The sequence below is a fragment of the Myotis yumanensis genome, unplaced genomic scaffold (assembly GCF_028538775.1).
Source record: "Myotis yumanensis isolate MYYU_CA2020_CCGP unplaced genomic scaffold, mMyoYum1.0.hap1 SCAF_1, whole genome shotgun sequence".
Taxonomy (NCBI): Eukaryota; Metazoa; Chordata; class Mammalia; order Chiroptera; family Vespertilionidae; genus Myotis; species Myotis yumanensis.
Window position 1 is genome coordinate 34,191,531 of NW_027223752.1, and position 25,359 is coordinate 34,216,889.

The 25,359-nt window shown below is 50.2% G+C and overlaps 1 long non-coding RNA gene across 1 annotated transcript; it reads left to right on the plus strand.

The window, feature by feature from the left end:
- The first annotated feature begins 2,773 nt into the window (after positions 1 to 2,773).
- On the plus strand, positions 2,774 to 25,280 carry LOC139012233 (uncharacterized). The gene is made up of 2 exons (XR_011471841.1): positions 2,774 to 2,861; positions 25,096 to 25,280. It is a non-coding gene; the product is annotated as an uncharacterized lncRNA (long non-coding RNA).
- The last annotated feature ends 79 nt before the right edge of the window (positions 25,281 to 25,359 follow it).

The following is a 25,359-nucleotide window of genomic DNA, read 5'->3' on the forward strand; positions in this document are numbered from 1 at the left end:
AACGTGTGTAGCACATAGTATAGAATGAATTAAACCCTCTAGATTTCGAGCTCATTGAGGGTGAGACTTCATCTTTGCATTCCTCATATGGGCAGGGAACTCAATTGATTCTTGAGTTGAACTGCAGTAGAAAGTTAGTGTATTAACCACCTACCTCCTCCCTTGACTTAGACTGGAGCGTTGAGAATAACTGTGCCCTCTTGGTCCCAACCCTAGGCCTTTTCTTTGCACTTTTGTGCTGGCCCCTGAGGGAATCTGGAATCCCCTAGACCTGTGGTCGGCAAACTGCAGTTCGAGAGCCACATGCTGCTTTTTGGCCCCTTGAGTGTGGCTCTTCCTAAGCCTTAGGAGTACCCTAATTAACTTAATAACAATGTACCTACCTAAATAGTTTAAGTTTAAAAAAATTGTCTCTCAAAAGAAATTTCATTCATTGTACTGTTGATATTTGGCTCTGTTGACTAATGAGTTTGCCGACCACTGCCCTAGACACCCGAGCAAGCTGTGAGACAGGAGTACCATCTCAGGCCCATTTGCCTAGACCCGTGGTCGACAAACTGCGGCTCGAGAACCACATGCGACTTTTTGGCCCCTTGAGTGTGGCTCTTCCACAAAATACCATGTGCAGGCGCGCACGTACAGTGTGATTGAAACGTCGTGGCCCATGCGCAGAAGTCAGTATTTTGTGGAAGAGCCACACTCAAGGGGCCAAAGAGCCGCATGTGGCTCGCGAGCCGCAGTTTGTCGACCACTGGCCTAGACCACACACCTCCCCTCCATCATTTCTAATCTACTCTATGGCCCTGTGCTGGATTTTTGCCAGGCAAAACCAATAGACTTGAAATCTGCTCAAACACTATCTCAGAGCACCAACAAGATAAATTTAGATCCCCCAAACTCCCTTTAGATGTTAATAACACCCTGATCCTCAAGATATGATCTCAAGGAAGGGGGCAGGGGAGGCCTGGCTTATCTAACCACTGCCTCCTTCCTCTCTCACTTCTGCTTCTCCTCTGGGCCTCGAAGAGCCTTTGACTCTCCCTTCCCACCTGAGGAACCTTCCTCGGGCTACCTACTGTCTTTCCTGCCCTCAATCTTACAGGAAAGTCCTGTCCCCAGACTTCCCGGCTTTGGTCTTGTTACCTAGAAGGAAGATTATTAAATTTAGGTCTTCTTTTTCCACAAAGCCCCCAGCAACTCAAGACAGTCAGTACAGCCCCTCGTGGCCGAGCAGTGGCCCATCATCCCTTCACCAGAAGAAGCCGCAGCATGAGATGGCCCCCAAGGGAAGGAAACAGTGGTTTAAGAGGTTCATCGTGTTTCCCCGGAGTACTTGTGAAATAAAGCATCGACCATGGTGCTATTTCTGTATAATTTGACATATCATTTCATCCTCATGTGTATCTATCTATACTAATAAAAGGGTAATATGCTAATTAGACCAGAAGACCTTCCAGCCATCCTTCTGGCCAAAGCTATGGTGGCGGGGCCGAGGCAGAGGCAATTAGGGCTGATCAGACCAGGAGGGGAGGACAGTTGGGGGTGAGCAGGCTGGCAGGGAGGCAGTTGGGGGCAAGTAGGCCGGCAGTGGGGGGGGGGCAGTTGGGGGAGAGCAGGCTAGCAGGGGGCAGGCAGTTGGGGGCAAGCAGGCTGGCAGGCAGAGTGGTTAGGGGCAATCAGGCAGGCAGGCAGGTGAGCGGTTAGGAGCCAGCGGTCCCGGATTGGATCGGGCCTAAACCGGCAGTTGGACATCCCCTGAGGGGTCCCAGATTGGAGAAGGTGCAGGCCGGGCTGAGGGACCCCCCCCCCCCCCCACGCATGAATTTCATGCATCAGGCCACTAGTTTAAAATAAATGGGAAAGGCACACTGCAAATGAAAGTGGTCTTTCCTCAATGGTGGGAATAAACATGATTTTTACCTCTTTCATTTGGTTCAAGCTTGTTTTCTCATTTCCTATAATTAACATGTGTTACCTTAGAGTAAAAATAAAAAGGCAAAATTGACAATTTCTTACATTTTATGTGACATTTTATATGAAATATGTAAATACAGATGTCGTAAATAAATATATAAAAACATATAAATGAATATTTTATATGTAGAAATTTTGTATACCTCTTTATAAAATTATATAGTATATAATACATTGCATAATACATATATTATACACAACATACTATGTACTGTACACAAGTATATAAGTGACTATTCATAGTGACACACTGGAAAGCAGTACAATAAAATACTACCAATAGTCTTCGTGTTGTGCTCTTCTGTATTTTCCAAGTTCTTGATATTGAGCAGTTATTATTTTTGCAATTTGGAAAACGATGTAAAAATAAAAATTTTCAAGTTATTTTCAGACCATTATTTTTGTTAGTTTTCCTGGTACAGGTGATCTGCTTTTCTCAGCGTGAAAACAGGTGCAACTTTTTAAAATCCTCACCTGAGGATATTTTTCCATTGATTTTTAGAGAGAGTGGAAGAGAGAGGGAAAGACAGAAATATCGATGTGAGGGAAACACATTGATTGGTTGCCTCCTGCACGCGCCCTGATTGGGACCCTGGGCCAGGGAAGAGTCTGCAACCGAGGTACGTGACCTTGACCGGAATTGAACCCGGGACTCTTCTGTCCTCAGGCAAACGCTCTATCCACTGAGCCAAACCGGCTAGGGCCAGGTGCAACTCTTTTTTTGGCCCATTTGATAGCTTTTAAAAGTTGAACTTAGACCCGGAAGTGACTACAGGATTTGCTGTTTCAGTTTGGCCAGATGGGGCTTGTCTGTAGAAGTGGTCAGCATGGCTGGTGGACTATTGATGAGCATCCAGAGTTGTTTACAAAGAGTGAAAAACCCCACGGTAGGGAATGCTCTGGACTTCATTTGCATGCATGAGGAGCTCTGTTCTGTGGGCGCTGCCTGTCTGCGTGACTGCGTGTGTAAGTGTTGGGGCGGGGGCGCGGGTGTATGGGAGATGAATCCAGAACGCTGCTTACAGTACAAAGCAAGAGAAAGGCAGACACCTCAGAGGGGGGACTGTGGGCTGCATCCTGGCCATTTGGCCCCTGGGAGACGGAGCGATGATCTCCTGGTTATTTTCCATCCCCTGTGATCGATGGTGCTTCCGTGATACTTGTTAGCTAGCTGTAATTTGTTCTTTGGCTAGTACTTTCTAGATTGCTCTGAGGGAAAACACTGATTTCTGCGTTTATGCTCTGGGCCTTTTAAACAGCAAAGTTTTCAGTTCCCACCCTCTGGTTGTGGATTTGCCTTAGGAACTTTTATCCAGTATAAAACTGAGCTCAAGCGAAAGGAAGGTCTTACATAGACTCTCCGACCCTCTGGGCCCAGGTGGATCTGTCTGCAACAAGGACTCACTATTCCTACTCCCGGCCCGGTGCCCGGGGGTTCTCGGGGTTCTCTGAAGGCCCTCCCCTCTGCCTGGGGTTTTGAAATTCTCTGATGGAAGCCTCGGTGTAATGGCCAATGTCACCTCGAGGCCTCCGAGTGTTTCCCACTCATCACCAGTCATCCTTCTCCAGAGCAGTTTTAAATCTTCCTCAGCACTCGGAGGGACTGAGAGACAATAGAGGTTTCATGTCTTGTCGGGATTGCATGGAAAGTTCCAGCGGGTGCGGGTGGGAAGGATGGGGCGGAGAATGAAAACAGAATGTCAGGGTCTCAGGATGTCCAGCTTAAAATATTAGCCTCCGGGCCTCGCTGCTTCAAACATGTCACTGAGTCTATAAATACCGTTCTCATCACCTGCAGTTGTAAAACCAACATTGTTTAGCTCCCCGGCTTCACATTTATGGTCTTGCTTGATTGCAGGACTCTGTTCACTCAACCACCCCCTTGCCGGGGCCTCTGGGATTCTAGGCCTGTGAGGGGAGGCCTGGGAAGGAAACCCGTTAACCACTGCCCCCCAGAAGGGCCCACCTGGGCCCACATTTTGTTTCACTGAACATTTATATAGTTCTTCTAGGTGAAGCATCTTTCTGATCACTTACATTCTTTTTTTTTTTTTGTATAACCAATCAATTACTGCCTGAGGCCCTACAGCAGTGATGGCGAACCTATGACACGTGTGTCAGAGGTGACACGCAAACTCATTTTTTTGGTTGATTTTTCTTTGTTAAATGGCATTTAAATATATAAAATAAATATCAAAAATATGTCTTTGTTTTACTATGGTTGCAAATATCAAAAAATTTCTATATGTGACACGGCACCAGAGTTAAGTTAGGGTTTTTCAAAATGCTGACACGCCGAGCTCAAAAGGTTCGCCATCACTGCCCTACAGTGTTCAGAGCACTGAGGTGGGGCCATCCTTGGGGCAAGAATTCTGGCACAAGGTTGGGGACACACAGACTCAGGGAGACAAAGACCAACATCTGAAAGAGAGACCACATGGGTGGTCCTCGATAAAGAAGCAAACGGTGTGGAGTAGATGAAAGGTGCCGTGAGTGAAGGAAAAGAGGGGTGCAGGCTCCAGGTTCCCCAGGAAGTTGGGGGAGGGCAGTATTGGAGCCGGACCTCGGAAGATGGGCAAAATCTAGATAGATATTGTGAGCGAAGGGAGTGGAAGGAGCAGGGATGGGGCAGGACACAGGGTGGGTTTGCAGGTGTGGCCAAGGTGGAATTCCCGTGGGAGAAGGAATGGCAGAGCAGACTGGGGCAGGGGTAGCATAGGGCTACATCGTGGACAGCTTTAAAAGTCTCTTCTCCACTGTGAGTTCCCGTGTGTGTGTGTGTGTGTGTGTGTGTGTGTGTTTCCCAGATACAGACATGTTACTAGCAACGGCTGTCCCCAAATCTGACATTTGCCCTGGACCTCTTCCTCCTGCCTTCTTCCGCAGACTGGCTCACTAGTAAGCCCCTAGGCACCAACCCACCCAGGATGGGTGGTTTGCCCAGTTATCGGGGGGTGCCTTACGGGCAGTCCAGGCTGGCTCTTCCTTGGCAGGGAGTTTCATGTTTGTCAACAGAGCTGGACTGGGAAGAGGTTGGATCAAGGCTTTGGCTGTGTCTCCACAGGCTGCCATCTTGGGAGGGCCAGTGGCAGACGCCAGGAGCTGTCTGGCATCCGGCGCAATCTGGTAGCCTCGTCCTCAGAGGGAGCGTGAGCCCACAGACACCTGCTTGGTTTGGCTGGCTTTGGCTGGGAGCATTTCCGGTAGAGATGAGCGGGAAATGGAAGGCAGATTGAGAGCAGACAGCGAGAGGGGAGAAAGGGTCTTGGGAGCTGAAATGAGGTATTTGTGAGCCCCTCCCTCCCTACCAGTGGGTGAGAGCTGGCCTTAGAGAAGGTGTCTGGCAAACTGGAATCAGGTGACATTGTTGCCTGCAGCACTCCAGTGGACGGGAGGGCGGACCGGACCTGCCAGGGCTGCTCTTCAGGAGAAGGGAGGATTAAAAGGAGCAAATGGCAGGAGGGCAGGCCAGACCATGTCCTGGGACAGAGGATCTGAGGGGTGAGAGGGGAGCCATTGCTAGGGGTTGCTGGGGACCCGGAGCTCCTAGGGATGGGAACTAGGGCCGCAGTTCCTGGGCCCTTTCCATGTCTGGTGTCCTGGCCTGCTGCCCTCTGCCTGATTCATGAGACCAAGAAGCACAAGGGAGGGAAGAAGGACTTCTCAGCAGAAACGCCCCCTAAACAAAGCCTTACTCCCACCAGCAGAGCGGCGGCAGGGGGGCCACTGCCACTCCTCCCTGCCTCATCACCATGACTTTCCCACTCAAAGACTGTCCGTCTGTCCAGCCAGGCCGCCAAGCCCGGGAGCCCCATGCTGGTTTCCTTTGGAAGTGAGCCCCGGCTCCCGGGGCGATCTCGGCAACAGCAGGGCCCACGGACGGCTCCGGTCCCAAACTTCCCATCACAGGCAAGGGTTGGCCTGTCCCGTGGAAGTTAAAATAACACACTGGCGGTTTGTGAGCAAGAGCCCTCAACAAAGTCATCGGGATGGTTCTCCCGGCAGCGTGTCTAATCTTCTCTGGCTGCCCTTCTGGGCTCTGGGCTCCCCATCTATTTCGGTCTGTCTTCTTTGACTCATTCTTGGACTTCATGCCATAAATATGAGCCCCCTCCAGTGCCTGGTCCCATCAAACAGGCAGACCCTTCAGAATTAGCTGTGGTCATGGTTGTCCAAACTGACAGGCAGGGAAACTGAGGCACAGCAGGCTGCAGGGCCTTGTCTCGCCTCCTGCAGTGACCCAATGGCTCAGTTGCCAGCAAGGCCCAGGGTTCTGGCTGGGACTTTGACACTGGAGCTTGTGGGTAAAGCTGGGGGACATGTGAACTGTTTTAAAGCTCCTACTGGGTCAGGCTTGGCCACAAATCTCAGAGCTGTGTGGCAAATGAAATTGCAATGGGGGTGGTGTGTGTGTGTGTGTGTGTGTGTGTGTGTGTGTGTGGCAAACTTGACGATGGTGTTTGAAATCCTCCCCATGCCTGGAATTTGACAAGCATGGAATAGAGAAGGACCAGAAAACCCAAAATCATGGGGACGAGAGAACAAAGAGCCTTCCCGAAGCAGTGGCTCAAGCTGTGGGCAAACTGTCTTCCAGTTTCTCATGCAAAGCCCCTGCCTCCAGGCCCAGGGGGCTGGCTGGGCTGGTTTGGCCGGTCCAAGGCCATGGCTGAATTCCTGATTCCAATCCCTCCTCCTGCCCCAGGCCTCCCTGGGTGCAGGCCTACGTGATCCTGAGAGGGGAGGCCCAGAGGGGGGGAGGCCGGGAGGCTGTTTGGATTTCAGACACTTTCTAGGTGCCTCTGGGGACTTACATATTTCCTATGTAAAGTTCAGTCTGTTTGCAATTAGGCCTCTCTTCTTTGCTTATTTCCGGAGAGATTAAAAATAGCGAAATCAGCTTAATCTGAACTCCCTGAGATCAACAAGGCCACTGTTTCCAACAGTATGAAAATACCAGGCAGTCCCACCCACATTCATGGGTCACACAGCGGGGCAGGCCTGGTAGGCTTTCTGTAATGAAGGAACCTTAAGTTGCAGGAATTCTCAACAGATAAGACTCTGTTTTTGGACCCCAGCAAGGATATCTTCAACTAAAACGGAAGGGGTTTCGCCCTGTTTAGGGCTTGAAATTCTCTCTTTCCTTCTAAATGAGCTCAAAACTATGAAAGTCTTTTCAGGGAAACCCACATTGGTTTAATGACTTCACCAGTTTTAGCCTTTCCTTAGGGATTTGGGCATATGGAGGATCCTGGACAGTTTTACACACGAGAGATACTGCTTCTGACCTGTCACCATCAGCACGACAGATGTCCCAGGTTGTTTCATCAGAGGTTGGGAGAGAGGTCACTGATTATCAGCCATCCTGGGGAAGAACAGCCCTCATCTGCGAGATAGCTCCTGGGCTGAGGAGAACTACGGATCTGAGGAATACTCCCCCTTCATGCTCTACATTAGTCAGAATGGGGAAGGCTATGCTGCAGTAACAAATACACCCCCACATCTCAGTTGTTAGGCCATTTGAAACTTGTGACATCAAGATTGCTTTGGACAGAGAAGACAGAACTAGACAGTCACTGAGATGTTTGTAAGGGCCAGCTCTGTAAGTGGCTGACATCACTTTTGTCCACACCCCGTTGGCCAGAATCCAGTCATATGACCTTCACCTAACTGCAAGAGAGGCTAGGAAATGTAGGATTTTTGTTGAATAGGCATCTTCAGGTATAGATACTGAAGCCTAAAGGACATCCTCAGAAAACCCTCTTACGAGGTTATATGCAGAGTAACACTGTGTACCGACAGGGCCTATTGATCGTCCCCCCACCACTCCCTCCTAGGATGCCCATATGAAAAATGGCTGCTTCAAGGATGTGTCCTGGAGTAACCCTGGGATGGATGCAAGATGAAGCCTATAGCAGGTAACTGGAGGAATGAAAATAAGTACCTAAGATATCAGTGTAGGTAGATGTATCCTGGACCATCAAAAGGCAGGATGAGGCCCTTCAGTTGACATCATGGGAATGGTGATAACTTGCTCTCTTTGGGGCTACAGTCAGGTTCTTTAGCAGACCCAGGCCAGGTAAATTGTCTTCCTCATGTCGCTGTAGATAAGGCTCACCCACAGGCAGCACGCACAGGCCAAATGCCTTCCCCTGCTGGAGGGGCTTCATCCCATCACCCCAATGCTGGTTCTGCCTTCAATCAGGACACAGTGGATACATCCTCAGCTACCAGGGGCCACGGGGAGGGCACAAGTGCTTTTCTGGAATGGTGGCTGGGAGGGAATTCTGCAAACCATGAAAAATAAATCAGGGGAGATTTAGTAAGTGAGAACCGATTTACATACATAAGAAACAGCAACATACATCAGAAAGCTTTCCGTCCAGATCGAACTGAGTGATCATGGATTTTCTTACGTGCTAGGAACTAACAGAGCATTGTCAAGGGGCTGTTACTTGTAGTGTCCACCTTGGTATTGAGAATCCAAAACTGAACCCTCACTAATATTCAAACTGGGTGTGATGGTTAATTTTATGTGTCAACTTGACTAGACTATAGTGCCTGGTCATTTGGTCAAACACTAGACTAGATGTTTCTGTAAAGGAGCTTTTTTAGATGTGATTAACAGTTACAATAAGTTGATTTTAGGTAAGGCAGATGTCCTTCCATAATGTGGGTGGGCCCTGTCCAATCAGCCAAAGACTTTCAGAGCAAAGGAGAAATTCTGTCTGAGTGTCCAGCCTTGGGACCCAAGACTGTAATTGGAACAGCAACTCTTACCTGAATCCAGCCTGCCTGCTGAGTCTCTCTCTCTCTCTCTCTCTCTCTATATATATATATATATATATATATGTCCTATTAGTTCTATCTTTCTGAAGAACTCTGTTAAATATAACCAGGGGAAAGCAGATTAAATTAAATACATCCATGATTAATAGACACTTCTAATTAATTCACAGGGAAAGGGAGCAAATTATAGTGAGCTACAAGTTGTGGTGGTATAAATGAAGGGGTTTCACTACAGCAGTAGGATTTACTATTACATTAAATACACAAAGTGGGGCACAACAGACTAAACTCAATAGAAACGGTGCGTTCTTGTAGTAACTTCAATTCTAACTTGGTGGCGTTTGCTGGGGGAACTTCCTGTCTGGGCCCCTCCTCTTCCTGTCTGGGTACAAGCTTGTGCTGCTCTCCTCACATCCAAGTGGGATAAGCCTCTGTCTGTGCATCTGAGCCACAGACGGTGCTCGCAAATTATAGCCCTACTGCTAGTCCTGCCTCCTTTCTCTTGTTCCATTTACTTGTATTTTAAACAACTGTTAACTGGGCCCTTTGGTTGTCAGGGACAGAAAAATCTGTTCCAAACTGCTTTAGCAAAGGGGAGAGCTAACTCATGGTTCGTGCAACGGAAAGATCCAGAATTAGGGCCAGCGTCAGACACAACTGGGTTCAGGGCTACCATAAGACGATCTGAGGGCTTGGTTACTTTTCATCTCTCTGCTCTCTCTTATGTTGGCTTCAGGTGTAGTTTCCATGTAACAGAAAGATGATAGCAGTTTCAGGTCCTATATCTCCCAGATTTGAGGCTCTTGGGAAAAGAGTGAGTCCATTTCTCAGAAGTCCTAGGGGAAACCTCAAGGCATCTTATTGGCTCTGATTAATCAGGTGCCCGGTCAGAAGAATGGACTCTGCCGATTGACTTAGGTTTGGGTCATGTGCTTCCTCCTGAGTTGGGGATGGGATTGGCTGCACTGGAATCTCATGGACTGAGAACAGAGGACAGTGTGGGATTCTCCAAAAAGATAGTCGGGCATGGGTACCAGAGAAGAGTGGATGGATTCTACATACTTAAAATGACAAATGAGAAAGCTTAAACATTCATAATATACTTATTTATGGAAAGCATGTCTGGGGGCAGTGCCAGTGTGAAGTTGGTTCAACCTTTTTTGATGGCCCCAACATCCTCGTCCGTAAATGCTTGGTACAAGGGCCACTGCCAGGGTGATGCAAGTGCTACTAGAAAAGTGTTCTTAAGTCCATTTCCCGATACCCAGCTCTATTTCCAGAACCTGATTTTAGACAGAGCTGGGGAGGAGGTAGGGGGTGTATATTTCTGACAAAGTGATGTTTCCATTTTACACATATGACTAATAAGGAACTTGTCCAGGAATAGCTCTTTATACAGTTTTGGGAAACCGTGGCCCAGACCATAAATCACCGAATCGAGCTCTTACCCACATCCTCAACCTTAAGCTCAGTTTCTATCTTCCCAGTGTCCTTCCTGAGGAGCACGGCAACAGCAGAGCTGACATGGAGTGTTCAATGGTGTCATCCCATTGGGACGGCCCCCAGGCCTGTGGGGAGGTCACCTTCCCATGGCATCACCCTCAGCGGCAATCTGGGGTCAGACAGAAACTCTGAGCTTGGTCCACACTCCCTTCTCCTTGCTGTCTTGCCAATGGAAGCCTTAAAAGTCATGAAAACATCTCTGGTTTTCTAACTCGAGGGACTCTAGCAATGGACGTCAGAGTGGAAGGTCACAGAGGGGTAGGTGGAAGAGCAGCTATCTCTGTGCAGGAAGGTCTTGCCCTTGGTGCCTCGGTGTGAGTAGGGAAGAGAGGAGCATGGCAGAGCTCGAGGGGGTCTTAGGAGAGAGAACTCAGTAGTGAGTAGCATTGGCAGAGAAAAGAAGTGGGTCTAGGTTGAGAATCCAGGACCCTTCATCATGAATTTCAATGAGGATAGACATACAGAAAACTACCAAGCTTCTAACTCAGGAGCTAGAGCATAACATGGCATGAGATGGCCCACAGGATGAGTGGACACACTGATAGTTCAACAAGAAAGGCTCAGTTGTAAAGGTTGGGTTTGGAATGGCAAATAAGTAGACCAACCTAATGTGATCTAACACAAGCAAGACAGAGCAGGTGGAAGGTCTGTTGGCAGCAAACAGATATCCCGGGGCAATGAAGAAGGGAATTGTTCTCTGTCCTCCAGCCGGGAGAGCTGCACCCCTCCACCTTGGCAGAATTTCCAACTTTCACAGGACCCAGATCTTTGGGAACCTTGTTTTGTCCTACATCAGCTAAAAATAACTGAGTGAACCGTGGCTGACCAGAGGACCTTTGACCTCTTTCAGGTCTAGCTTTTGGATGGAGTTAAGAGACTCTTTTCTGAGCCTAATTTTGGCAAGAGCATCATTTGGGGGTGGGGTGGGGTGGGAGGAAGCTCTGTAAGGGCAAGCTAAAAGGGCACCACATTCCTATACCGTAAACATGCAGGGACTGTACGCTGTGGTTGGGAGACTTTAAGAACATGCCAAGAAAGGATAGGAAAAGGGTGTCAGATAGAATGTAAAAGACAGCTTCCTACTTAGACTTAAGAAAAGATGAAATACGGCCATTTGTGACAACATGGATGGCTCTTGAGAATATCACACTAAGTGAAAGAAGTCAGATTGAACAAGTCAAGAACCATATGATTTCACTCATGTGGCATATAAAACTGAAAGCAGCACATGAAGAAATGAGACAAACAAACAAGCAAAAGCTCATAGACACAGATAACAGTCTGGTGGTTACCAGAGGGAAAGGGGGTGGGGGGCAGTAAGGGCCAAGGGGATCAAATATATGGTGACGGAAGGAAATTTGACTTTGGTTGGTAGGCACACAAGGCAATATCCAGATGATGTGTTACAGAATTGTACATATGAAACCCATATACTTTTATTAACCAATGTCACCACAACAAATTAAACAGCCCCCTAGAACATTCTTTGCTAAAAATTTCTCTTGAAAATAATAGAGTTGAAAGCTTCTCTCACTACTAAAATAGCAGCAATGATAATGCTAATGTTTTCTTTCTCCTGTAGCATGTGGGCAGATTACCTAAGGCCCAAATTCCTTGGTAGCCGTACATAGTAAGACCTTGTACTGTAATGCGAGCTTCTCCTAGCACCAAAGCCACACCCTCAACGGTTAGATTTTCACCGTAAGAATAAGTTGGAATACTCTCGTTTACTGAGTGCTTATGATTTGTTTGATGATAAATGTGATGCCACAAGGCTAGAAAATGGTAGGGACAGAATTCAACTCTGGTCAGTTAGCCCACAAATGCTGTGTACTTAACCACGATGCTATTCTCACCAATGCTTACGTCCCCTGTCTCTAGGCAACATGATTCAAAATATGAGTGTATCAGTCAGCATCACGGCAAAAGAGATGGCACACTCCAATAGGACAATTGAGAAGAATTTAGAAAGAGGATTACTTACGGGTATGAGCAAAGTTAGAGGAAACTAACAAGGCATGGAGTGGGAGCATGAAGGGAGAAGGGAGAGAGGCCACTGGTAGCCACTCCTTCTGAGCAGGCAGCCCTTCTCACCTGCTTGTTTCTGGGGTCTTGGGTCCAGATCCTGCAGAGTTCTCAGTGTCCTGGGTGGGGTGGGAAGCCTTCCACTTCCAGAATTCATGATCAGCCGGATAAACGCTGCCTCCTCTGGGAAGCATGGCCTGATTTCTCTCCATCCCCTGAACATTCTGTGCCCCGCAACCAAGCACTGTCAAGGGTGAATCTCAATTCCTTCGTCCCTCTGTCTCCCCGACCACAGTGCAACCCTTCAGGACTGGGACCTGGTCTTTTGATTTTCTGAATCCATCATATTGTTTAGCTTCATGTGGGGAAGAGGGAGACAGTGGGCCCCCCATACAAGCTTTCTGTCTCATGCTTTTCCCGCCCTCCTCTCACATATCCCTTTGTTGAGAGCAAGAGGAGTAAACAGGAAGTTAGCATTCATTCACTCATCCGACATTCTGCAAAGGCCTCACACCCGTTAAAACCTGCCCGGAGGCAGGCCTCACAGGCAGGCCTCACGGGTCTGACAATGTTTCTTGTTTCAAATTATTGCAAATATTTTTAACTTTTATGCAAAACTCTGAATGTCTGGGTTTTCTTAGTTATTCAGTGGAAGTGAGTTGCGGCTTGCCCCCTTCAGATGGGTCTGCCTCCTTCAGGTCACAACAGTCCCCACCTGGCTTCACTCCGTTGGGTTACTGCCAGTCCCAATAGGCATTGAGTTTAGTTTAAGAGTTTAGTTCAAGAACTACTGACATGCATAAAAATCCTATGACATTTAGAACTTAGGGAAACATCCAACTTCCTGGGTTCATCCCCTGACCCACTGTAGGATGTGTTCCTCTAGTCCAGCCCAGCCCAAGGTTCTTTCTCCCCTCGCCACAATCCTAATTCTCACTGTGGGTGCCCACAGCCCCCATCGGTCTTGCTGAGAGCTCTGTTGGCCCAGGACCCTGTCCAGCTTGCGGGGAGCACTAGGTGGGCAGGTGTGTAGCCCAGCAGGCACGGCTCCAGGTTGAGCCCGAGGGCCCCAGCAGCTGCTCCCCATGTGTCAGTTCCCAGGCAGAGGGAGGCTGTTGGGGGAGACCACCCACTCAAAGGCTGGGCGGCTTCTCTAGAACCTCCTTTCAAAGACGCCCTGGGAAGTGACCCTCCGCTTGGCCCAGTGCAGTGACCTGCGGTTGCCCACTCTCGCAGGGCAGCAGGGACCCTGCCGAGGCCCTGTTTCTTGCCTCTGCAGGCCCAGATTTCAAAGCCGGCGATTCACTCTTCCTTCTCCTCCTGCCCGCCTCCTGCCCTCCTCTCCTCCCCAACATTCTTTGCTTCTTGTTTATATTGCAGAAAACATCTGCGAGAGTAAATGACTGAGATGAAAGATCTTGGCAAAGAGCTATTTTTCTTTGCTTGGCTTAAAAGGGGGACAGATGAAGACTTCAGCCTCACCCTCGCCTCCTCCAGGGTGACTCCCTCCCCCACCTCCCAGCGAGGAGAGAAATGGGATCTGAATGAAGACAGACCAGAAGGCGGCCCAGCCGGCCCCAAGTCCCCAGGCAGGGGAGATTGTTTTTCCAGTGGAACAGGCTGGCCCGGAGGAAAAGGCTATGCGGAGGGTGGAGGGAAAGGAGATCGGCATGCTTCTGCTGCGGGTTCTGCACAGTGTTTTTCCTGCGGGCTCCCCGCTCTCCACCCTCACTCCAGGCTGCACAGCCCCTCTGCCTGCGCCTGCAGCAGACTCTTTGTTCTGGCCTCTGAGGCAAGTTTTGGAGGAGAAACCACCCCTCCAGCTCTCCACTCCATTGTTCTTCTCTCCTGATGGTTGTGCAGTTTTGCAGAGTGACAGCCTGGGCTTCACATCTTCTCTGCTACCTCATTCCCTACTCTTATCCTCAGTTTCTCCATCTGTGAAATGGGTATAATGATATCGTCTTCACAGAATTATAGCGAAGATGAAATGATATAACAAAACCTAGCATGTAACAGATACCTAATGAATGGTGACGATGACGGTGCTGATGATCTGACAGGATGTGAGGAGGGAGGGAGGGAGGGAGAAGGCTAATGCTGAGTCTCTAGGTGACTTTCTAAACCACCACCTTTGCCTCTGTAGGTGGAGCTGGGTTCCCTTGCCCTCCTCTTTGTAGAGGGATTAAGGTGGTGAAGCGGCACTGAACAAACACACTTGGTGCCCCTGAGATGAAGGGGATGGGGAAGCAGGCTTTGCCATCCTTGGCAGAGTAAGGGGGTCTTTTGCCTTTGTGTCTGTTGGCTCCCTGGCACTTGCCAGATCTTCTGCTTGGCCATCGTCACAGCGGAGGCAGGCCAGTGGCCCTCGCCATCTAGATGAACCCCTGGTGCCATGCACTATGAGGACAGCGGGGGCTGAGTGTCCTGGGCCCCAGATTCTCAGCTGGCAGCCCCTGCCAACATGCTCTGGCTGCCCAGGAGGCTGGCTCTGAGGATGTGGCTGCCCTCAGAGAAGGCTTGTCCACCCATCTCACCTGCCTGCCTGGCCCAGACCCCCTCTCCTTCCCCACAGTCCTGACATTCCTTCTCTCAGTGTCCTGCAGGGCCAGGGGCATCTTGGAAAGGGCAGGGGTAGATCTCTGGGGGACATCAGCATCTGGGACCGTGGCAAGGCAGTTGTCATGTAGGAAAATCATGAGCAGGCTCTTATCAGGATGGGACATGGGACTGATAAGCTTTGACTCAGGTCTAGGAGGAAGACAAGTGGGCACATGGGCACAGCTTAGGAGGGAAGCAGCTGGCAGCTGGGGACCAGGGCAGGAAACTTCCTCTCAGCCACAGCGCCCCCCAGCCTGGGTCCAGGGATCTCGCCCCAGAATCTAGCGACGTTGTCAGAAGGCCCGAGCCTGCCGGCCTGTCCCCAGGCACCCAGACCTGCCCTGTCAAATCTCCTGCGCACCGCGGAGAGGGGGATAATGCAGACCTAGGAAGGCAAAGGCTGGATTCGTCTCCTCCTCCTAAACTCCGAGGCCTGAAGCCCTAGTTAGACCTCTGCTGGGAGCGGGGGAGGGGCTGCAGCGGGCCGGGCAGCTGCCTGCTCACCTCTGCCCCACCCAGCTCAGCTCTGAGGGTTCAAGCCACACAGACTATCGGCTCCGTGGTGAGTGTGAGTTATAGTCAGGATAGGAACCTGGGTCTGTGCACATCAGAGCCTCAGGGCCTCCTCCCTCCTAGACCAGCACTGTCCAACGAGGACACCACTCGCCACAGGCGATATCCACAGGCGACTTAATTAATTAAATGAAACACAGGGTTCAGGTCCTCAGTCACACTAGCTACATCTCAGTCTCGACAGCCACCTGTGCGGAGCGCCTGTCGCGCGGACAGGGAAGATGCGGAACTTTCCATGTTCGCAGAAGGCTCTGTGAGCCATCGCCGTGACTGGACTGTGCCGCCTATGCTTTCAGCCGCGCTGTTTAAACCACTGTATTCAGTTACACACTCACCTGTACCTTCTCCCCTGCACTCTGTCCCCAAGGAAAGGGTGGGGTTGTTCGCCTCTGGGAATGAATGGAGGACGGCAGACAGAGGGCCAAGTGCTCCAGGGATTCACCTGTCTCCCTGCCACTGCACCTTCTTTGCGGTGTCTGTGCAGAACCAGGGCCCAGCTGGTCCCCTCAGGGCCGGGGGGCCTGGGGTCTAACTCCCTCACCCACTGAGGCAGGCCCAAGGTCACTCTGCCCGCCTGCACCCAGCTCGCTGCATAGGAACCTGTGAGCGAGCTTGTGCTTGAGCACAGGAGAAAGGGGCTCTGTCTGGGAGTGTGGGAGCTGCTCCGAGCCCCACACAGAGGCCAGCCCTGTGAGTGCCACCCAGGGAGGTCGGGCGGGAGGAGGCAGCAACCCCAGCGTCACGCACCAGCCTGCCTGCTCTTATACCGGCTCATGAGTGATGGACCATAATCCTCAGTCATCCTGTTGGGAAAAAGGGAGGAGAAGATGATTAGGATCAGACTCAGTGATGGCGAACCTTTTGAGCTCGGCGTGTCAGCATTTTGAAAAACCCTAACTTAACTCTGGTGCCGTGTCACATAGAGACATTTTTTGATCTTTGCAACCATAGTAAAACAAAGACGTATATTTTTGATATTTATTTTATATATTTAAATGCCATTTAACAAGGAAAAATCAACCAAAAAAATGAGTTCGCATGTCACCTCTGACACGCGTGTCATAGGTTCGCCATCACTGGTCTAGATGTTGCCCAGGGAACTTGTGCACAGGGTCACTGGGTCTCACAGCCGTCCTCAGAGGAAGACGAGGCCCCATGCTCCTCCTCCTCAGTGGGTTGAGATGGCCGAGACACACGGAGGTATTTGCCCTGGAGACCCAGCTAGGTCACAGAGGAGGGTGCTGCTGAAGCCAGGTGAGCAGGCCACCGGGATTCTCAGAGGAACAGAGGAGCTCAGATCTGGATTGTCCTGCCCGAACCCCTTCCACTCTGTGCTGTAAAGTGGGCTCTCTGCTGACGGGGGCTCTCAGAAGGCAGGGACCTTGCTCTGTTCCTTGCTAAAAGCCAGTGCCTGGACCACGCCTGGCACTTGGAAGGCCTCAACAGTGTTCGCTGGAGGACGAACAGCTGGGCTTGCAAGGGGTGAGTGCATGGACAGCAGGGTCACCTGGCTTCTGTCTGCCGGAGCCTGGGGAAGTGCCAGCAATATCCCCTCCTGCTCAGGCACCAGGACAGAGAGACGAGACACGACCAATGTGTGAAACCAAGCCCACTGGACGCTTGGTGCTCCCGGGTCTGAGGGACGGGCGCCACCTCCTCGCTGGCCCCTTGGCCCCGGCGGTTGGAAGCCAGAGGCTCCCTGCAGGGGCGGACTTCCGGGGAGGGCTCCCTGGCAGGCCCAGGGCTGGGAGGAGACTGTGTAACTGGACCAGGAGCTGCATGTCAGAGGGGACGGGTTGCACAAGAAGACCTCAGCCAGGATGAAATAAATCTGCCCATCTCCCCCCAGTACCCTGCCCTCTCCCCCGACCTGCACAGGTTTGCAATTCATCCGCCGTCCTCAGATGCTGTTCCTGCTATCAGATGATGAAAATGGAGATTCGTCTTGAAGTAAGAAAGAAGTAGCTCGCTTCCCCCCTTCTCCGTCTATTTGAGCCCCTCCCTCCCCCCTCACCATGTGTTCCTGAAACCTGGGGCTGTTCCAAGTCCTAAATGTGCTGGAAAGTATATCCCTGAGCAGCTGCGAACCTGCCCAGGCTGCAGTGGCCTGGGGTGAATCAGAAACCAGGAGATAGGCAGCCTAACAATGCAGCCTTGTTCCTGCGTTGAGAGAGATCACCATCAGCAATGGGGCTCCTGGGAGTGTGGGGCAGTGAGCTCACACACACACACACACACACACACACACGCCCACGTACTCACACCCACCGTGCCTCCTGGCGCCATCCACCCCCCTTGCCCACTTGGAGGAAACACTGGGGAGACCGTGCTCCATCGCAAGCCTGAGGCCATTGTGAGAGGCCAGCTGGGCTAGCTGCTCTCTAAGTCGCCTCTAGGCCCGCCTCCTACTCCCGCCTACTCGTTCCTTTCCCCCAACTTAACTGGGAAGGCGGGAGGGGAGCTGGGAGGGAGGGTTTGCATGAAGCCAACAGGAGTGGGCTCATCTCAAAGTTTCACGCTGAGCTGGGGACCAGGAAGGACAGTTGGATGCGCAGCCAAAGGGGCTTCTTGGAACTCGAGAAGGTTTTGGGAAGACTCTTTGCAGACACCAGACACCCTGAAAAAAAGAATTTGCAGGCGTCTCAGAGCAGCCCTGCCATGAGCTGGCAGCCGCTCAAGGCCGCGGTGGAGTCAGGGGGCCTTTCCATCAGGCCTGGTTACAGCCACTCACAAGCCGGGCCAACTGCAGGCATTCGGTGCCAAGTACCTACGGGGTCTGCACCACCCACAGAAGCTGCCCTGTTCACACTCACCACACCCTGGCGAGGCGGGCGGTCTCCTCCGACCACAGATGGACACACTGAGGCTCAGAGCCACCTGAGTGCCGGTCACCGATGGGGACAAATGAAAGCTCAGTTCCTTAACCCAATTCCTAGTGGTTGGATCTTTTCTTCCTTCCCTTCCCTTCCCTTCCCTTCCCTTCCCTTCCCTTCCCTCCCTCCTTCCCTCCCCCCTTCCCTCCCCTCCCTCCCTCCCTCCCTCCTTCCCTCCTCCCTCCCTCCCTCCCTTCCTTCCTTCCTTCCTTCCTTCCTTCCTTCCTTCCTTCCTTCCTTCCTTCCTTCTGTCTTTCCTTCCTTCCACCCTCTCTCCTTCCTTCTTTCTTTCCTTCCTTCCTCCCTTCTTTCCTTCCTTCCTCCCTCCCTTCCTTCCTTCCTTCCTTCCTTCCTTCCTTCCTTCCTTCCTTCCTTCCATTTTTCTTCCTTTCTTTTACTCTTTCCATCAGATGCCTCCCATGAACCTGGTCTAAAGGAGGCAAGGAAGGATTAACAAAAACACTCCCCAATGTAAACATAACCCCAAATCTCATCTTCCCTTGTGAGGTGGACACAGCCCAAATTCCCGAGTGCTTTCCAGATAGAGAAACCCCAGGGCTGATGCAGGATCGCATCCACTCCGAAGCATCAGGGTCATCTCCAACTGTATTCTCTCTCTTCGTCCCCCATCCACTAAGCTGAGTCCCGCGTGTCCCATCTCAGAAGGAACTCTCAAATCCTGCCCCTTTCCCACCCCTTCCCAAGCACCACCGCCTTAATTCAAACTCACACATCTCCTCCTGAACGGCCACCATCGCTGCTCCCGGCCACCATCCCATCATGCCAAAAATGGGTCTGTTCATCATGCTCCTGCTTAAAAATCTCGATTTCTCATCCCCAGGATGGAGTGCAAGCATCTTAGTCACACAGGCCCTTTATAACCCGGGGGCCAGCCCCAGTCTGTCCTCATCGCCTATTGTTTCTCGCAGGGACCTGCCATACCAGGCACATCAAACTGTTCTGTGTGGCCCCCGTGCCTTTGCACAGTTCCCTCTGCCTAAAGTGTCATATCCTCCCTCTAACATTGTCTCTACCCAGAAACCCTGTACCTGTCCTCAGAACACAGCTCAAATGCCCTCTAACTCCATGCACAACCCCTCAGTCATGTCTCTATTGTAGGGCTTCCTTGAATTGTAAGCATCATGCGCATACTGTCCCGCCCACCAGACCAGTGCTTCTCAACCCCGGTGACTGCTTCCAGGGGACATTTGGCCATGTCTGGAGACAGATTTGGGTGTCACAGCTTCGGGGAAGGGTGCTCCTGCCTCTAGAGGGCAGAGGCCCGGGATGCTGTTAGACATCGATAATGCCCAAGGCAGCCCGCAACCAATCATCCAGCCCCCAGTGTCACCAGGGCCACGGCTGAGCCACTCTGCACTGGCATGTGGGCCTATTGGGGTGACTCTCGTTTGTATCTTTTCAGCGTTTGGCCTCAGGAGGTAGCCAATAACAGGTTTTTTTTGGTGAATAAGTGAACAGGCTAATAGTTTTATATACACTCTACCTGTAGCACGCCGGTCACTTTGACACCGCCAAGTGAGAACTTAAGAACGCTGCCTGATGGTGAGCAAGCCTATTGCGCAGGATGGCATCAGACGCGTACGTGAATCAAAACTTGCTGTCAATGCAGAAGAGGACTGACATTGCATCACCGGAGGGAGGCTCAAGTTAGGCATGAACGCACGTCACTGTGGCACTTTTTCCATTAGCCAGGGGCCTGCGATTGAAAAGCATCCAGTGAATTCCTCCAATATGCTCACCCGGCAGGAGTCAACCCTTTCAGGGCCAAGGACTCGGGATGGCCAACTTGGAGATGTTGGCCATAAAAATGCTCAAAGCCCCGGACACCCAGGCCTGGTGAAGAAAGGCAGATGGAACCGATATCATTCAACCTCAAGGAGGTGACGGCTGAGGTGTGTCCTAGCTGAGGTTTTTCAGTAACACAGGAGATAGCTACATGGACGGAGTGACCAGCTACATAGACTCTTTGGCGCCCAGGACCGCTGAGGGGGATGGGGGTTCAGTGCTTTCTGGACAGAGCGAACAAGGGAAGGAATGGCAAGGACTTGGGGAGCCTCCTGCTGAGGGTCTGAGCCAACTCTGTGTCCCTCGCCTCTTCCTGAGATGATTTCCCCGCTTCCCAACCAGTGCTGTTGGCGAGGGAGGGAGAGGGCTGTCCTGGCGTCAGGTCTGGCTTCTAGAACTTTCCTTCGGCCTGGGAAAGCAGGAAAGACAAGAGGAGTCTGGGAGGCGGAGAGCAGGAGTATCGGGGAAGGAAAAAAAAGGTGAGAAAGAAGGAGAAGGGAAAGCGAGAGCAAAGAGGCAGCTGGAACGACATCAGGAAAATGTGGGGCCTCGCATCTGGAAAGCAGACTGGGGCTATATTTAGACTGCCATGACTTGCAATAATTTGTGTGAGGGGGGAAAAGGGAAAATGTGAAGTTGGCGTCGCTTCGGGGAGGGAATGACTTAGAAGAAAAGAATGGCTTGATAGGGGAGAGCGGTGCAAAGCCTCCGTCTTTGGCCCTTCGGAGAGGGCGTCTGCACAGAGCAGGCTGTCAAGAGTGAGGGATGGTGTTTACTCAGCCCAATGCGGCTCATGCCCCTGGCCCCAGACGGGCCCTGTGCTCCCCACCAGGAAGGTGGGTGCATTCCTGGGCATGGCCCGGGTGCCACAGCACTAGGACCATGATGCAGGGGGCTCTCTGGAGAAGTGCTGGCGGAGCCAGGGGCTCTGCTCGGGGCGGGGTGGGGAGGGGGGGGGAAGCGGGGCGGCTCAGGGCTCTGTGAGCCACACTCTGCAAATCCTAGGAATTTGTATACATTGCTGAGGCCTTTCTCCAGCTGGATTATAAATAGAGGCAGGCAGGCAGCCTTTTAAAGAGATGGTGCCAAGTGAAGCCTGCAAACCAAATACAGTAAAACCTCCGTAAGCCCCTATTGGTTTATTCCAAAAGGCATATACATCAAAGCAACAGCATTTCCCTGGCTGGACTAGGTGCCCTATTTTCCTCTAGGGAAAAGTCTAGAGAGTCCAAATGGAGCCGTAGTACAACCCCAGTTATCCGGAAAGAGACCCTTTGAAAAATCACATTAAAAATTTTAATTATTTTATTTTTATTTCTTGTTAATCCTCACCCAAAGATATTTTTTCATTGTTTTTCAGAGAGAGTGGGAAGGAGGGAGAGAGGAGGAGAGAGACAGAAACATTGATGATGTGAGAGAGACACATTGACTGGTTGCTTCCCACATGTGCCCAGACCACGGCCTGGGATTGAATCTGCAACCCAGGTATGTGCCTTTGACTGGGAATCGAACCTGCGACCTTTCGGCAAAAAGGGCCGGTGCTCTAGCTACTGAGCAACACCGGCCAGAGCAAAAATTTAATTATTTTGGATGGAAGCCTTCCCAAAAGGAAGTCAAATACTTCCCGGGTTTTAAGATAGGACACATCTTAGTTTAGCATTTTTGTTCTGCTTAGGGCCATTTTTATAAGCTCAGTTACTGTGCTATTATTGCAGCAGTGCCAAAACTATTGAGATATGTGTGGCCATTTGTCTCTAGTCCAAGTCACTTCATGTCGCTATGCATTTGGGGGTTTCTAGGTCTACTTTTAAAAAAAATTTTTTTTTTATCAGAGAGCGTGTCACTTTACCTGTAGTGGCCTCATGGCCCAGCTTTTCTTTTAAGTCTGTTCTGAGTTGAGAAACCAGATAGACAAACTCGTTAAGATTCTGTGCAAACAAGAAGTAAGTAGATTGTGAGTGAGGAACTTACCCTTTTCCATCCTTATAGGACTCATCCAGCCTTTCTCAGAGGGTAAGAGTTCATCTCGCCCTCTGGGGACAGTTGCTTTGAGTTATATGCTACTTTAAATAAACCAATATGAGCCTCCACAGATAATTTTGGCTGCTTAGACGTCGCTTGGCCCATCTCCAGGTTCTGGTCTGGTTTTAGATAGTGAGGTGTCTGAGAAGCTGTGCTTTGGGTAGATGAAACCTTACTATAATTTGAAATCTGTGTTCTCAAGGCCCTTGCATTTAAGGTAACTGGGTTTTTTGCTGGCCTGTATTTGAGGCTGGTAGTGTGATTAAACCCAGCACGGGAAAAAGATCATCAATAATGATCCCACCCACTTGTTTATTCATGCCTCCTTTTCTGTGTCCTGGGAGAGGATGAGGCTTCCTGGGCAGGACGCTAAGCAGAAGAGCCACACGTAGCATCAAAGAACCAGAGGACAGTGACTCAAAGGTATTGGGTTGTGTGTTGGCTCAGGAAAGCCGGTAGAAACCGGATAATCAGAATGGATGAAAACAGGCCGAGCCATCCTGGGAGGGCTGAGGTCCTTGGGTTGTGTTTGGCATCTTTTGGTGAAGCAGTGAAATTCTGTCCGTGGTTAATCACATTTGGTGCTTTGTAATGTCCTCAAATGGCTGATCTCCCATCAGCATAGATCAGACATTATTGGCAGCAAAATTAGGCTCCAGCAAGAGATGTGACTTTATATTCTCCTAGGGCCTAGGCCAACAGGCCAGGCCACCACCTCTAGGCAGCCCTCTGTCAACATGCCTCACATTATTTCACAGGGTGTTGTGAGAAACCCTGTTACAATGGACTCCGGAACAAGAGCCCGAAATAGCCATGTTCCAGAGCACATGCCCCATGTCCTCTCCTCAGATGACCAGGGGTCGGCACCTGACCCCGGGGTGACCCACCAATGATGACCAATGATTGGGGTGGCCTAGTTCTAAAAGATGAAGTAGGGTAAATAAATCCTGCCAGGGGAGCCTCGGATTGAAAATGGACAGGCTAGGCCAATTGACAATGGATAACGTAGTTTAAAATGCAGCTCTAGAGTAGGGAGTAGGGACCATGATGTCCGACTGCAAGCTGACCTTACGGTGAAGTGGAAAGTTGGAGTAAGAGGTGGAGAGCAGAGGTTGAGAGAGCAGGAGAACATGCAGAACACAGGGCCGCGAAGAGAGATGTTTGAGCTCCTCACAGCTTGTTCGTTCCCATGAATCCTCGTTACACTTATGGTTCTGGCTGTGGATTCTGTGAGCTGGCTTGAGCAGGTCTCTGTTCTTTGCAACAAAGAGACCTTCATCTGAGACTGCCGCAATCTCTATAAACAGTTGCTCAAACGCCAGGGACCGGAGGCTAGATCCATCTTAATATGTCCTTCTCTAGCCTGAGGAATTGCATGTCTTTAACGTCGTCTCAAAGGACCCATTTTTCCAAAGCTTTAATCCTTATGTGTTCTTTCTCTGATCCCGCCTAAAGATTTCCAAATCCTTCATGTCCCATTGCTCTGACTGGTGCCAGCGTGGCCCCTGGGGACAGCCAGGATTGATTGTAGTGCACACTGCGCTTCTGATCCTCAACCCTGGAGCTGCATTCTGCTTGATTTCCTAATGACAGAGCTGTCCTGCTGACTGACGTGCAAATATGCTTCTCACCTAACCCGAAACCCCCCCAGGGTCATCACTGTTACAAAATGTCTTTTCAAGAAAGGGCTGGGAGGTTATCTAGCACAACCCTGTCATTTTAGAAATGAAGAAACTGTGTCCCAAAGAGGCTACATAACTTGCCCAAGGTCAGGCAAAGTTGAATAACTTGCTTTTCCCTCATCCTGTGTATGTGTGTGTATCTGTGTGTGTGTACTTTTCCCAGTAGTTAGCTTTATCCCACTAGGTTAAAAATTATTTTTCAAGTTTCAGAGGGCAATTTAAATTGTGCATATTCAAATTCAAATGCATTATTATGGTCCTTTATGACTGATGGCAACAAGTGTACAGATGTTCCAGCGTAGAATGTACCCAATCACTGTCTAGATGACTGGTCTCCAAAGTAGGGTATGTGCAAGCTGATTTATTGGGGTAAGGGAAAAGATAGAAAAATGTCTATTTTTAAACATTTTAATTTGTTTTGTTCTATAATGCCCTCAGATTTTTTAAAATTAATAGGTGTGTGCAATCAAGACTAATACATAGTTCAATTTCAGAACTGCTGATTACAAAAGCACCATCTCTATATATAAAAGCCTAAGTGCACATCTGACCAACCGACCGGCTGGTAGGTATGACACGCACTGACCACCAGGGAGCAGACGCTCAATGCAGGAGCTGCCAAGCTTCGGTGACTTGGCAGCTGCGGTTCTTGGGTGACACACCCCAGAATCAGAGAGGAGGGAGTGTGATTCCACCTTTGGCTGTGGGTTATGTTGTTGCTGGGGCACTGTTGGCCCCAAATCTAGTTTACTACACACTTACATTTGCATTCTGCACCCTGTATGACAGAAACTTTGCAGAGTGCCCTCTCGCACTCCGGGACCCTTCGAGGGATGTCGAAGAGCTGATTTTGGCCTGATCCCTGCAAGCCAGGCCAAGGGACCCCACCTGCCGGAGGGACCCTGCTCACTCTGCAGACACCTTTCAAATGGTGGCGCAGCCCCAGGTGCTGCTGGTCAGGGAGGGACCAAGGGAGGTTGGCTCCAGGGAGTGTCCAGCTCGTCTTGCCCAGTCCCACCCCACCAGCCACCTTCTAATTAATTTCCTTTTAATGTGCACGAATCCGTACACCGGGCAACTAGTATAATATAATGTGATGGGGAGTGTGTGTTTTCACCTTCATTCTACTTCATGCAATTCTACTAAGCAGATGTACTTGTACTTCACAATGGGAAACGCATAAATAATGCAAATACACTTAATAAAATTACTTAATTATTCCTGATTTTTCTTTTAAAAAAACCTCTTAGAAAATAAGAAGAGGCCCTAACCAGTTTGGCTCAGTGGATAGAGCGTCAGCCTGCGGACTGAAGGGTCCCGGGTTCGATTCCGGTCAAGGGCGTGTGCAGAAGGCAGCTGATCGATGTTTCTCTCTCATCGATGTTTCTGACTGTCCCTCTCCCTTTCTCTCTGTAAAAAAAAAAAATCAATAAAATATATTTTTAAAAAAAGAAAATAAGAAGAGGTGATTATTATTTTTTTTTAACACAAAAATGTTTTTTATCTTATATCAA